The sequence below is a fragment of the Abramis brama genome (genome assembly GCF_963993115.1).
Source record: "Abramis brama genome assembly, chromosome: 18".
Classification (NCBI taxonomy): Eukaryota; Metazoa; Chordata; class Actinopteri; order Cypriniformes; family Leuciscidae; genus Abramis; species Abramis brama.
The window spans coordinates 2,320,415-2,333,552 of NC_139980.1; positions in this window are offsets into that span (position 1 = coordinate 2,320,415).

Below are 13,138 nucleotides of genomic sequence, written 5' to 3' on the forward strand. Positions count from 1 at the left end.
CTGCTGGCCCAACCTGCTGCGGTTCTTCGGAGCAAGCCGCAAAAAGTCCTCTGTTTTTTAACAAACGCATGTAGCTCTGCTGTGAGCAGGGCATCCAAAAATACCAGAAACTCGCAAATGTTCCCCTCCACGGAAATCTTTAGTAAAAGGCGAAAGATTTATGCGTGAATGAAGAGAAACTCGAGCTGTACATATGAGACGTTGGGACAATGTGCTCCCACGCACATGCCACCATGCTCAGCAAGGGTAATGTCTGGTGCAGGCTCCTCCCACCCAGCTCTTTTCTTTTTCTTTTCTTTTTTTTTTAAAAAACACAAAGGACCATGAGGTTTCTGTAGTGTAGTGGTCATCACGTTTGCCTAACACGCGAAAGGTCCTCGGTTCGAAACTGAGCAGAAACAGCGGTTGGATTGTGATAGAATCTTTAAACTGTTTGCCACGCCAGGAGGGTTTAGCTCTCTTTACCTTTATACGCTTTTTAACAAGAGTGCACCAGAAGATTTATGTCTGCACCCTGAAGACAGGTTTCCGTAGTGTAGTGGTTATCACGTTCGCTTTACACGCGAAAGGTCCCCAGTTCAAAACTGGGCGGAAACAAGTGGAGGTGCTTTTAATATACATGCTGAAATTCGCTACAAAGTCCTTACTTTGGAGACCGGTGAAGGCCATCGTACCAAGGAGCTGTAGGCAGACTGCCATGCCGAATGAGGTTTGTTCTGTTGTTTGTGGAATGTACAGACTCTCACAGCGCTTGCAGGGCAGGTTATGGGACGGAGCCATCTTCGAAAAAGCACACGCAGTGGACCATTAGGTTTCTGTAGTGTAGTGGTCATCACGTTCGCCTAACACGCGAAAGGTCCTCGGTTCGAAACCGAGCAGAAACAGTGGCAGTGTTTTGACAGAAACTTTAAACTTTTGGCCATGCTAGGAGGGTTCAGCTCTCTTTTCCTTTATACGCTTTTTAACAAGCGTACACCAGAAGATTTCTGTCTGCAACCTGAAGACAGGTTTCCGTAGTGTAGTGGTTATCACGTTCGCCTCACACGCGAAAGGTCCCCAGTTCGAAACTGGGCGGAAACTGTGGGTGGTGTTTGCAAAAATATCTTATGTGGTTTTCTGTTGAGCAGGTCAGTACACTTGCAGGGCGATTTGCGGTGTAAACTCTTTAGAAAGGGACACAAATAAAACAAATGACCATTGAGGTTTCCTGTAGAGTAATACAAAATGTTTGGTCTGCCACCAAAAAGAGCAGCTTTTTGCCATTTTAAGAACACTGGGCAGTCTATCGTTTCAGTTGCTTTTGAACAAGTGTACAACTGTACAAAGTCCTTACCTGCTGGCCCAACCTGCTGCGGTTCTTCGGAGCAAGCCGCAAAAAGTCCTCTGTTTTTTAACAAACGCATGTAGCTCTGCTGTGAGCAGGGCATCCAAAAATACCAGAAACTCGCAAATGTTCCCCTCCACGGAAATCTTTAGTAAAAGGCGAAAGATTTATGCGTGAATGAAGAGAAACTCGAGCTGTACCTATGAGACGTTGGGACAATGTGCTCCCACGCACATGCCACCATGCTCAGCAAGGGTAATGTCTGGTGCAGGCTCCTCCCACCCAGCTCTTTTCTTTTTCTTTTCTTTTTTTTTTAAAAAACACAAAGGACCATGAGGTTTCTGTAGTGTAGTGGTCATCACGTTTGCCTAACACGCGAAAGGTCCTCGGTTCGAAACTGAGCAGAAACAGCGGTTGGATTGTGATAGAATCTTTAAACTGTTTGCCACGCCAGGAGGGTTTAGCTCTCTTTACCTTTATACGCTTTTTAACAAGAGTGCACCAGAAGATTTATGTCTGCACCCTGAAGACAGGTTTCCGTAGTGTAGTGGTTATCACGTTCGCTTTACACGCGAAAGGTCCCCAGTTCAAAACTGGGCGGAAACAAGTGGAGGTGCTTTTAATATACATGCTGAAATTCGCTACAAAGTCCTTACTTTGGAGACCGGTGAAGGCCATCGTACCAAGGAGCTGTAGGCAGACTGCCATGCCGAATGAGGTTTGTTCTGTTGTTTGTGGAATGTACAGACTCTCACAGCGCTTGCAGGGCAGGTTATGGGACGGAGCCATCTTCGAAAAAGCACACGCAGTGGACCATTAGGTTTCTGTAGTGTAGTGGTCATCACGTTCGCCTAACACGCGAAAGGTCCTCGGTTCGAAACCGAGCAGAAACAATGGCAGTGTTTTGACAGAAACTTTAAACTTTTGGCCATGCTAGGAGGGTTCAGCTCTCTTTTCCTTTATACGCTTTTTAACAAGCGTGCACCAGAAGATTTCTGTCTGCAACCTGAAGACAGGTTTCCGTAGTGTAGTGGTTATCACGTTCGCCTCACACGCGAAAGGTCCCCAGTTCGAAACTGGGCAGAAACTGTGGGTGGTGTTTGCAAAAATATCTTATGTGGTTTTCTGTTGAGCAGGTCAGTACACTTGCAGGGCGATTTGCGGTGTAAACTCTATAGAAAGGGACACAAATAAAACAAATGACCATTGAGGTTTCCTGTAGAGTAATACAAAATGTTTGGTCTGCCACCAAAAAGAGCAGCTTTTTGCCATTTTAAGAACACTGGGCAGTCTATCGTCTCAGTTGCTTTTGAACAAGTGTACAACTGTACAAAGTCCTTACCTGCTGGCCCAACCTGCTGCGGTTCTTCGGAGCAAGCCGCAAAAAGTCCTCTGTTTTTTAACAAACGCATGTAGCTCTGCTGTGAGCAGGGCATCCAAAAATACCAGAAACTCGCAAATGTTCCCCTCCACGGAAATCTTTAGTAAAAGGCGAAAGATTTATGCGTGAATGAAGAGAAACTCGAGCTGTACCTATGAGACGTTGGGGCAATGTGCTCCCACGCACATGCCACCATGCTCAGCAAGGGTAATGTCTGGTGCAGGCTCCTCCCACCCAGCTCTTTTCTTTTTCTTTTCTTTTTTTTAAAAAAAACGCAAAGGACAATGAGGTTTCTGTAGTGTAGTGGTCATCACGTTCGCCTAACACGCGAAAGGTCCTCCGTTCGAAACTGAGCAGATACAGCGGTCGGATTGTGATAGAATCTTTAAACTGTTTGCCACGCCAGGAGGGTTTAGCTCTCTTTACCTTTATACGCTTTTTAACAAGAGTGCACCAGAAGATTTATGTCTGCACCCTGAAGACAGGTTTCCGTAGTGTAGTGGTTATCATGTTCGCTTTACACGCGAAAGGTCCCCAGTTCAAAACTGGGCGGAAACAAGTGGAGGTGCTTTTAATATACATGCTGAAATTCGCTACAAAGTCCTTACTTTGGAGACCGGTGAAGGCCATCGTACCAAGGAGCTGTAGGCAGACTGCCATGCCGAATGAGGTTTGTTCTGTTGTTTGTGGAATGTACAGACTCTCACAGCGCTTGCAGGGCAGGTTATGGGACGGAGCCATCTTCGAAAAAGCACACGCAGTGGACCATTAGGTTTCTGTAGTGTAGTGGTCATCACGTTCGCCTAACACGCGAAAGGTCCTCGGTTCGAAACCGAGCAGAAACAGTGGCAGTGTTTTGACAGAAACTTTAAACTTTTGGCCATGCTAGGAGGGTTCAGCTCTCTTTTCCTTTATACGCTTTTTAACAAGCGTACACCAGAAGATTTCTGTCTGCAACCTGAAGACAGGTTTCCGTAGTGTAGTGGTTATCACGTTCGCCTCACACGCGAAAGGTCCCCAGTTCGAAACTGGGCGGAAACTGTGGGTGGTGTTTGCAAAAATATCTTATGTGGTTTTCTGTTGAGCAGGTCAGTACACTTGCAGGGCGATTTGCGGTGTAAACTCTTTAGAAAGGGACACAAATAAAACAAATGACCATTGAGGTTTCCTGTAGAGTAATACAAAATGTTTGGTCTGCCACCAAAAAGAGCAGCTTTTTGCCATTTTAAGAACACTGGGCAGTCTATCGTCTCAGTTGCTTTTGAACAAGTGTACAACTGTACAAAGTCCTTACCTGCTGGCCCAACCTGCTGCGGTTCTTCGGAGCAAGCCGCAAAAAGTCCTCTGTTTTTTAACAAACGCATGTAGCTCTGCTGTGAGCAGGGCATCCAAAAATACCAGAAACTCGCAAATGTTCCCCTCCACGGAAATCTTTAGTAAAAGGCGAAAGATTTATGCGTGAATGAAGAGAAACTCGAGCTGTACATATGAGACGTTGGGACAATGTGCTCCCACGCACATGCCACCATGCTCAGCAAGGGTAATGTCTGGTGCAGGCTCCTCCCACCCAGCTCTTTTCTTTTTCTTTTCTTTTTTTTTTAAAAAACACAAAGGACCATGAGGTTTCTGTAGTGTAGTGGTCATCACGTTTGCCTAACACGCGAAAGGTCCTCGGTTCGAAACTGAGCAGAAACAGCGGTTGGATTGTGATAGAATCTTTAAACTGTTTGCCACGCCAGGAGGGTTTAGCTCTCTTTACCTTTATACGCTTTTTAACAAGAGTGCACCAGAAGATTTCTGTCTGCAACCTGTAGACAGGTTTCCGTAGTGTAGTGGTTATCACGTTCGCTTGACACGCGAAAGGTCCCCAGTTCAAAACTGGGCGGAAACAAGTGGAGGTGCTTTTAATATACATGCTGAAATTCGCTACAAAGTCCTTACTTTGGAGACCGGTGAAGGCCATCGTACCAAGGAGCTGTAGGCAGACTGCCATGCCGAATGAGGTTTGTTCTGTTGTTTGTGGAATGTACAGACTCTCACAGCGCTTGCAGGGCAGGTTATGGGACGGAGCCATCTTCGAAAAAGCACACGCAGTGGACCATTAGGTTTCTGTAGTGTAGTGGTCATCACGTTCGCCTAACACGCGAAAGGTCCTCGGTTCGAAACCGAGCAGAAACAGTGGCAGTGTTTTGACAGAAACTTTAAACTTTTGGCCATGCTAGGAGGGTTCAGCTCTCTTTTCATTTATACGCTTTTTAACAAGCGTGCACCAGAAGATTTCTGTCTGCAACCTGTAGACAGGTTTCCGTAGTGTAGTGGTTATCACGTTCGCCTCACACGCGAAAGGTCCCCAGTTCGAAACTGGGGGGAAACTGTGGGTGGTGTTTGCAAAAATATCTTATGTGGTTTTCTGTTGAGCAGGTCAGTACACTTACAGGGCGATTTGCGGTGTAAACTCTTTAGAAAGGGACACAAATAAAACAAATGACCATTGAGGTTTCCTGTAGAGTAATACAAAATGTTTGGTCTGCCACCAAAAAGAGCAGCTTTTTGCCATTTTAAGAACACTGGGCAGTCTATCGTTTCAGTTGCTTTTGAACAAGTGTACAACTGTACAAAGTCCTTACCTGCTGGCCCAACCTGCTGCGGTTCTTCGGAGCAAGCCGCAAAAAGTCCTCTGTTTTTTAACAAACGCATGTAGCTCTGCTGTGAGCAGGGCATCCAAAAATACCAGAAACTCGCAAATGTTCCCCTCCACGGAAATCTTTAGTAAAAGGCGAAAGATTTATGCGTGAATGAAGAGAAACTCGAGCTGTACCTATGAGACGTTGGGACAATGTGCTCCCACGCACATGCCACCATGCTCAGCAAGGGTAATGTCTGGTGCAGGCTCCTCCCACCCAGCTCTTTTCTTTTTCTTTTCTTTTTTTTTTAAAAAACACAAAGGACCATGAGGTTTCTGTAGTGTAGTGGTCATCACGTTTGCCTAACACGCGAAAGGTCCTCGGTTCGAAACTGAGCAGAAACAGCGGTTGGATTGTGATAGAATCTTTAAACTGTTTGCCACGCCAGGAGGGTTTAGCTCTCTTTACCTTTATACGCTTTTTAACAAGAGTGCACCAGAAGATTTCTGTCTGCAACCTGTAGACAGGTTTCCGTAGTGTAGTGGTTATCACGTTCGCTTTACACGCGAAAGGTCCCCAGTTCAAAACTGGGCGGAAACAAGTGGAGGTGCTTTTAATATACATGCTGAAATTCGCTACAAAGTCCTTACTTTGGAGACCGGTGAAGGCCATCGTACCAAGGAGCTGTAGGCAGACTGCCATGCCGAATGAGGTTTGTTCTGTTGTTTGTGGAATGTACAGACTCTCACAGCGCTTGCAGGGCAGGTTATGGGACGGAGCCATCTTCGAAAAAGCACACGCAGTGGACCATTAGGTTTCTGTAGTGTAGTGGTCATCACGTTCGCCTAACACGCGAAAGGTCCTCGGTTCGAAACCGAGCAGAAACAGTGGCAGTGTTTTGACAGAAACTTTAAACTTTTGGCCATGCTAGGAGGGTTCAGCTCTCTTTTCCTTTATACACTTTTTAACAAGCGTGCACCAGAAGATTTCTGTCTGCAACCTGAAGACAGGTTTCCTTTAGTGTAGTGGTTATCACGTTCGCCTCACACGCGAAAGGTCCCCAGTTCGAAACTGGGCGGAAACTGTGGGTGGTGTTTGCAAAAATATCTTATGTGGTTTTCTGTTGAGCAGGTCAGTACACTTGCAGGGCGATTTGCGGTGTAAACTCTTTAGAAAGGGACACAAATAAAACAAATGACCATTGAGGTTTCCTGTAGAGTAATACAAAATGTTTGGTCTGCCACCAAAAAGAGCAGCTTTTTGCCATTTTAAGAACACTGGGCAGTCTATCGTCTCAGTTGCTTTTGAACAAGTGTACAACTGTACAAAGTCCTTACCTGCTGGCCCAACCTGCTGCGGTTCTTCGGAGCAAGCCGCAAAAAGTCTTCTGTTTTTTAACAAACGCATGTAGCTCTGCTGTGAGCAGGGCATCCAAAAATACCAGAAACTCGCAAATGTTCCCCTCCACGGAAATCTTTAGTAAAAGGCGAAAGATTTATGCGTGAATGAAGAGAAACTCGAGCTGTACCTATGAGACGTTGGGGCAATGTGCTCCCACGCACATGCCACCATGCTCAGCAAGGGTAATGTCTGGTGCAGGCTCCTCCCACCCAGCTCTTTTCTTTTTTTTTTAAAAAACGCAAAGGACAATGAGGTTTCTGTAGTGTAGTGGTCATCACGTTCGCCTAACATGCGAAAGGTCCTCGGTTCGAAACCGAGCAGAAACAGCGGTCGGATTGTGATGGAATCTTTAAACTGTTTGCCACGCCAGGAGGGTTTAGCTCTCTTTACCTTTATACGCTTTTTAACAAGAGTGCACCAGAAGATTTATGTCTGCACCCTGAAGACAGGTTTCCGTAGTGTAGTGGTTATCACGTTCGCTTTACACGCGAAAGGTCCCCAGTTCAAAACTGGGCGGAAACAAGTGGAGGTGCTTTTAATATACATGCTGAAATTCGCTACAAAGTCCTTACTTTGGAGACCGGTGAAGGCCATCGTACCAAGGAGCTGTAGGCAGACTGCCATGCCGAATGAGGTTTGTTCTGTTGTTTGTGGAATGTACAGACTCTCACAGCGCTTGCAGGGTAGGTTATGGGACGGAGCCATCTTCGAAAAAGCACACGTAGTGGACCATTAGGTTTCTGTAGTGTAGTGGTCATCACGTTCGCCTAACACGCGAAAGGTCCTCGGTTCGAAACCGAGCAGAAACAGTGGCAGTGTTTTGACAGAAACTTTAAACTTTTGGCCATGCTAGGAGGGTTCAGCTCTCTTTTCCTTTATACGCTTTTTAACAAGCGTGCACCAGAAGATTTCTGTCTGCAACCTGAAGACAGGTTTCCGTAGTGTAGTGGTTATCACGTTCGCCTCACACGCGAAAGGTCCCCAGTTCGAAACTGGGCGGAAACTGTGGGTGGTGTTTGCAAAAATATCTTATGTGGTTTTCTGTTGAGCAGGTCAGTACACTTGCAGGGCGATTTGCGGTGTAAACTCTTTAGAAAGGGACACAAATAAAACAAATGACCATTGAGGTTTCCTGTAGAGTAATACAAAATGTTTGGTCTGCCACCAAAAAGAGCAGCTTTTTGCCATTTTAAAAACACTGGGCAGTCTATCGTTTCAGTTGCTTTTGAACAAGTGTACAACTGTACAAAGTCCTTACCTGCTGGCCCAACCTGCTGCGGTTCGTCGGAGCAAGCCGCAAAAAGTCTTCTGTTTTTTAACAAACGCATGTACCTCTGCTGTGAGCAGGGCATCTAAAAATACCAGAAACTCGCAAATGTTCCCCTCCACGGAAATCTTTAGTAAAAGGCGAAAGATTTATGCGTGAATGAAGAGAAACTCGAGCTGCACCTATGAGACGTTGGGGCAATGTGCTCCCACGCACATGCCACCATGCTCAGCAAGGGTAATGTCTGGTGCAGGCTCCTCCCACCCAGCTCTTTTCTTTTTCTTTTCTTTTTTTTTAAAAAAACGCAAAGGACAATGAGGTTTCTGTAGTGTAGTGGTCATCACGTTCGCCTAACACGCGAAAGGTCCTCGGTTCGAAACAGCGGTCGGATTGTGATAGAATCTTTAAACTGTTTGCCACGCCAGGAGGGTTTAGCTCTCTTTACCTTTATACGCTTTTTAACAAGAGTGCACCAGAAGATTTATGTCTGCACCCTGAAGACAGGTTTCCGTAGTGTAGTGGTTATCACGTTCGCTTTACACGCGAAAGGTCCCCAGTTCAAAACTGGGCGGAAACAAGTGGAGGTGCTTTTAATATACATGCTGAAATTCGCTACAAAGTCCTTACTTTGGAGACCGGTGAAGGCCATCGTACCAAGGAGCTGTAGGCAGACTGCCATGCCGAATGAGGTTTGTTCTGTTGTTTGTGGAATGTACAGACTCTCACAGCGCTTGCAGGGCAGGTTATGGGACGGAGCCATCTTCGAAAAAGCACACGCAGTGGACCATTAGGTTTCTGTAGTGTAGTGGTCATCACGTTCGCCTAACACGCGAAAGGTCCTCGGTTCGAAACCGAGCAGAAACAGTGGCAGTGTTTTGACAGAAACTTTAAACTTTTGGCCATGCTAGGAGGGTTCAGCTCTCTTTTCCTTTATACGCTTTTTAACAAGCGTGCACCAGAAGATTTCTGTCTGCAACCTGAAGACAGGTTTCCGTAGTGTAGTGGTTATCACGTTCGCCTCACATGCGAAAGGTCCCCAGTTCGAAACTGGGCGGAAACTGTGGGTGGTGTTTGCAAAAATATCTTATGTGGTTTTCTGTTGAGCAGGTCAGTACACTTGCAGGGCGATTTGCGGTGTAAACTCTTTAGAAAGGGACACAAATAAAACAAATGACCATTGAGGTTTCCTGTAGAGTAATACAAAATGTTTGGTCTGCCACCAAAAAGAGCAGCTTTTTGCCATTTTAAGAACACTGGGCAGTCTATCGTTTCAGTTGCTTTTGAACAAGTGTACAACTGTACAAAGTCCTTACCTGCTGGCCCAACCTGCTGCGGTTCTTCGGAGCAAGCCGCAAAAAGTCTTCTGTTTTTTAACAAACGCATGTAGCTCTGCTGTGAGCAGGGCATCCAAAAATACCAGAAACTCGCAAATGTTCCCCTCCACGGAAATCTTTAGTAAAAGGCGAAAGATTTATGTGTGAATGAAGAGAAACTCGAGCTGTACATATGAGACGTTGGGGCAATTTGCTCCCACGCACATGCCACCATGCTCAGCAAGGGTAATGTCTGGTGCAGGCTCCTCCCACCCAGCTCTTTTCTTTTTCTTTTCTTTTTTTTTAAAAAAACGCAAAGGACAATGAGGTTTCTGTAGTGTAGTGGTTTACCTTTATACGCTTTTTAACAAGAGTGCACCAGAAGATTTCTGTCTGCAACCTGTAGACAGGTTTCCGTAGTGTAGTGGTTATCACATTCGCCTCACACGCGAAAGGTCCCCAGTTCGAAACTGGGTGGAAACAAGTGGAGGTGCTTTTAATATACATGCTGAAATTCGCTACAAAGTCCTTACTTTGGAGACCGGTGAAGGCCATCGTACCAAGGAGCTGTAGGCAGACTGCCATGCCGAATGAGGTTTGTTCTGTTGTTTGTGGAATGTACAGACTCTCACAGCGCTTGCAGGGCAGGTTATGGGACGGAGCCATCTTCGAAAAAGCACACGCAGTGGACCATTAGGTTTCTGTAGTGTAGTGGTCATCACGTTCGCCTAACACGCGAAAGGTCCTCGGTTCGAAACCGAGCAGAAACAGTGGCAGTGTTTTGACAGAAACTTTAAACTTTTGGCCATGCTAGGAGGGTTCAGCTCTCTTTTCCTTTATACGCTTTTTAACAAGCGTGCACCAGAAGATTTCTGTCTGCAACCTGAAGACAGGTTTCCGTAGTGTAGTGGTTATCACGTTCGCCTCACATGCGAAAGGTCCCCAGTTCGAAACTGGGCGGAAACTGTGGGTGGTGTTTGCAAAAATATCTTATGTGGTTTTCTGTTGAGCAGGTCAGTACACTTGCAGGGCGATTTGCGGTGTAAACTCTTTAGAAAGGGACACAAATAAAACAAATGACCATTGAGGTTTCCTGTAGAGTAATACAAAATGTTTGGTCTGCCACCAAAAAGAGCAGCTTTTTGCCATTTTAAGAACACTGGGCAGTCTATCGTTTCAGTTGCTTTTGAACAAGTGTACAACTGTACAAAGTCCTTACCTGCTGGCCCAACCTGCTGCGGTTCTTCGGAGCAAGCCGCAAAAAGTCTTCTGTTTTTTAACAAACGCATGTAGCTCTGCTGTGAGCAGGGCATCCAAAAATACCAGAAACTCGCAAATGTTCCCCTCCACGGAAATCTTTAGTAAAAGGCGAAAGATTTATGCGTGAATGAAGAGAAACTCGAGCTGTACATATGAGACGTTGGGGCAATTTGCTCCCACGCACATGCCACCATGCTCAGCAAGGGTAATGTCTGGTGCAGGCTCCTCCCACCCAGCTCTTTTCTTTTTCTTTTCTTTTTTTTTAAAAAAACGCAAAGGACAATGAGGTTTCTGTAGTGTAGTGGTTTACCTTTATACGCTTTTTAACAAGAGTGCACCAGAAGATTTCTGTCTGCAACCTGTAGACAGGTTTCCGTAGTGTAGTGGTTATCACATTCGCCTCACACGCGAAAGGTCCCCAGTTCGAAACTGGGTGGAAACTGTGGGTGGTGTTTGCAAAAATATCTTATGTGGTTTTCTGTTGAGCAGGTCAGTACACTTACAGGGCGATTTGCGGTGTAAACTCTTTAGAAAGGGACACAAATAAAACAAATGACCATTGAGGTTTCCTGTAGAGTAATACAAAATGTTTGGTCTGCCACCAAAAAGAGCAGCTTTTTGCCATTTTAAGAACACTGGGCAGTCTATTGTTTCAGTTGCTTTTGAACAAGTGTACAACTGTACAAAGTCCTTACCTGCTGGCCCAACCTGCTGCGGTTCTTCGGAGCAAGCCGCAAAAAGTCCTCTGTTTTTTAACAAACGCATGTAGCTCTGCTGTGAGCAGGGCATCCAAAAATACCAGAAACTCGCAAATGTTCCCCTCCACGGAAATCTTTAGTAAAAGGCGAAAGATTTATGCGTGAATGAAGAGAAACTCAAGCTGTACCTATGAGACGTTGGGGCAATGTGCTCCCACGCACATGCCACCATGCTCAGCAAGGGTAATGTCTGGTGCAGGCTCCTCCCACCCAGCTCTTTTCTTTTTCTTTTCTTTTTTTTAAAAAAAACGCAAAGGTCCATGAGGTTTCTGTAGTGTAGTGGTCATCACGTTCGCCTAACACGCGAAAGGTCCTCGGTTCGAAACCGAGCAGAAAGAGCGGTCGGATTGTGATAGAATCCCCAGTTCAAAACTGGGCGGAAACAAGTGGAGGTGCTTTTAATATACATGCTGAAATTCGCTACAAAGTCCTTACTTTGGAGACCGGTGAAGGCCATCGTACCAAGGAGCTGTAGGCAGACTGCCATGCCGAATGAGGTTTGTTCTGTTGTTTGTGGAATGTACAGACTCTCACAGCGCTTGCAGGGCAGGTTATGGGACGGAGCCATCTTCGAAAAAGCACACGCAGTGGACCATTAGGTTTCTGTAGTGTAGTGGTCATCACGTTCGCCTAACACGCGAAAGGTCCTCGGTTCGTAGCTCGGCATGTAGCTCTGCTGTGAGCAGGGCATCCAAAAATACCAGAAACTTGCAAATGTTCCCCTCCACGGAAATCTTTAGTAAAAGGCGAAAGATTTATGCGTGAATGAAGAGAAACTCGAGCTGTACCTATGAGACGTTGGGGCAATATGCTCCCACGCACATGCCACCATGCTCAGCAAGGGTAATGTCTGGTGCAGGCTCCTCCCACCCAGCTCTTTTCTTTTTCTTTTCTTTTTTTTAAAAAAAACGCAAAGGTCCATGAGGTTTCTGTAGTGTAGTGGTCATCACGTTCGCCTAACACGCGAAAGGTCCTCGGTTCGAAACCGAGCAGAAAGAGCGGTCGGATTGTGATAGAATCCCCAGTTCAAAACTGGGCGGAAACAAGTGGAGGTGCTTTTAATATACATGCTGAAATTCGCTACAAAGTCCTTACTTTGGAGACCGGTGAAGGCCATCGTACCAAGGAGCTGTAGGCAGACTGCCATGCCGAATGAGGTTTGTTCTGTTGTTTGTGGAATGTACAGACTCTCACAGCGCTTGCAGGGCAGGTTATGGGACGGAGCCATCTTCGAAAAAGCACACACAGTGGACCATTAGGTTTCTGTAGTGTAGTGGTCATCACGTTCGCCTAACACGCGAAAGGTCCTCGGTTCGAAACCGAGCAGAAACAGTGGCAGTGTTTTGACAGAAACTTTAAACTTTTGGCCATGCTAGGAGGGTTCAGCTCACTTTTCCTTTATACGCTTTTTAACAAGCGTGCACCAGAAGATTTCTGTCTGCAACCTGAAGACAGGTTTCCGTAGTGTAGTGGTTATCACGTTCGCCTCACACGCGAAAGGTCCCCAGTTCGAAACTGGGCGGAAACTGTGGGTGGTGTTTGCAAAAATATCTTATGTGGTTTTCTGTTGAGCAGGTCAGTACACTTGCAGGGCGATTTGCGGTGTAAACTCTTTAGAAAGGGACACAAATAAAACAAATGACCATTGAGGTTTCCTGTAGAGTAATACAAAATGTTTGGTCTGCCACCAAAAAGAGCAGCTTTTTGCCATTTTAAGAACACTGGGCAGTCTATCGTTTCAGTTGCTTTTGAACAAGTGTACAACTGTACAAAGTCCTTACCTGCTGGCCCAACCTGCTGCGGTTCTTCG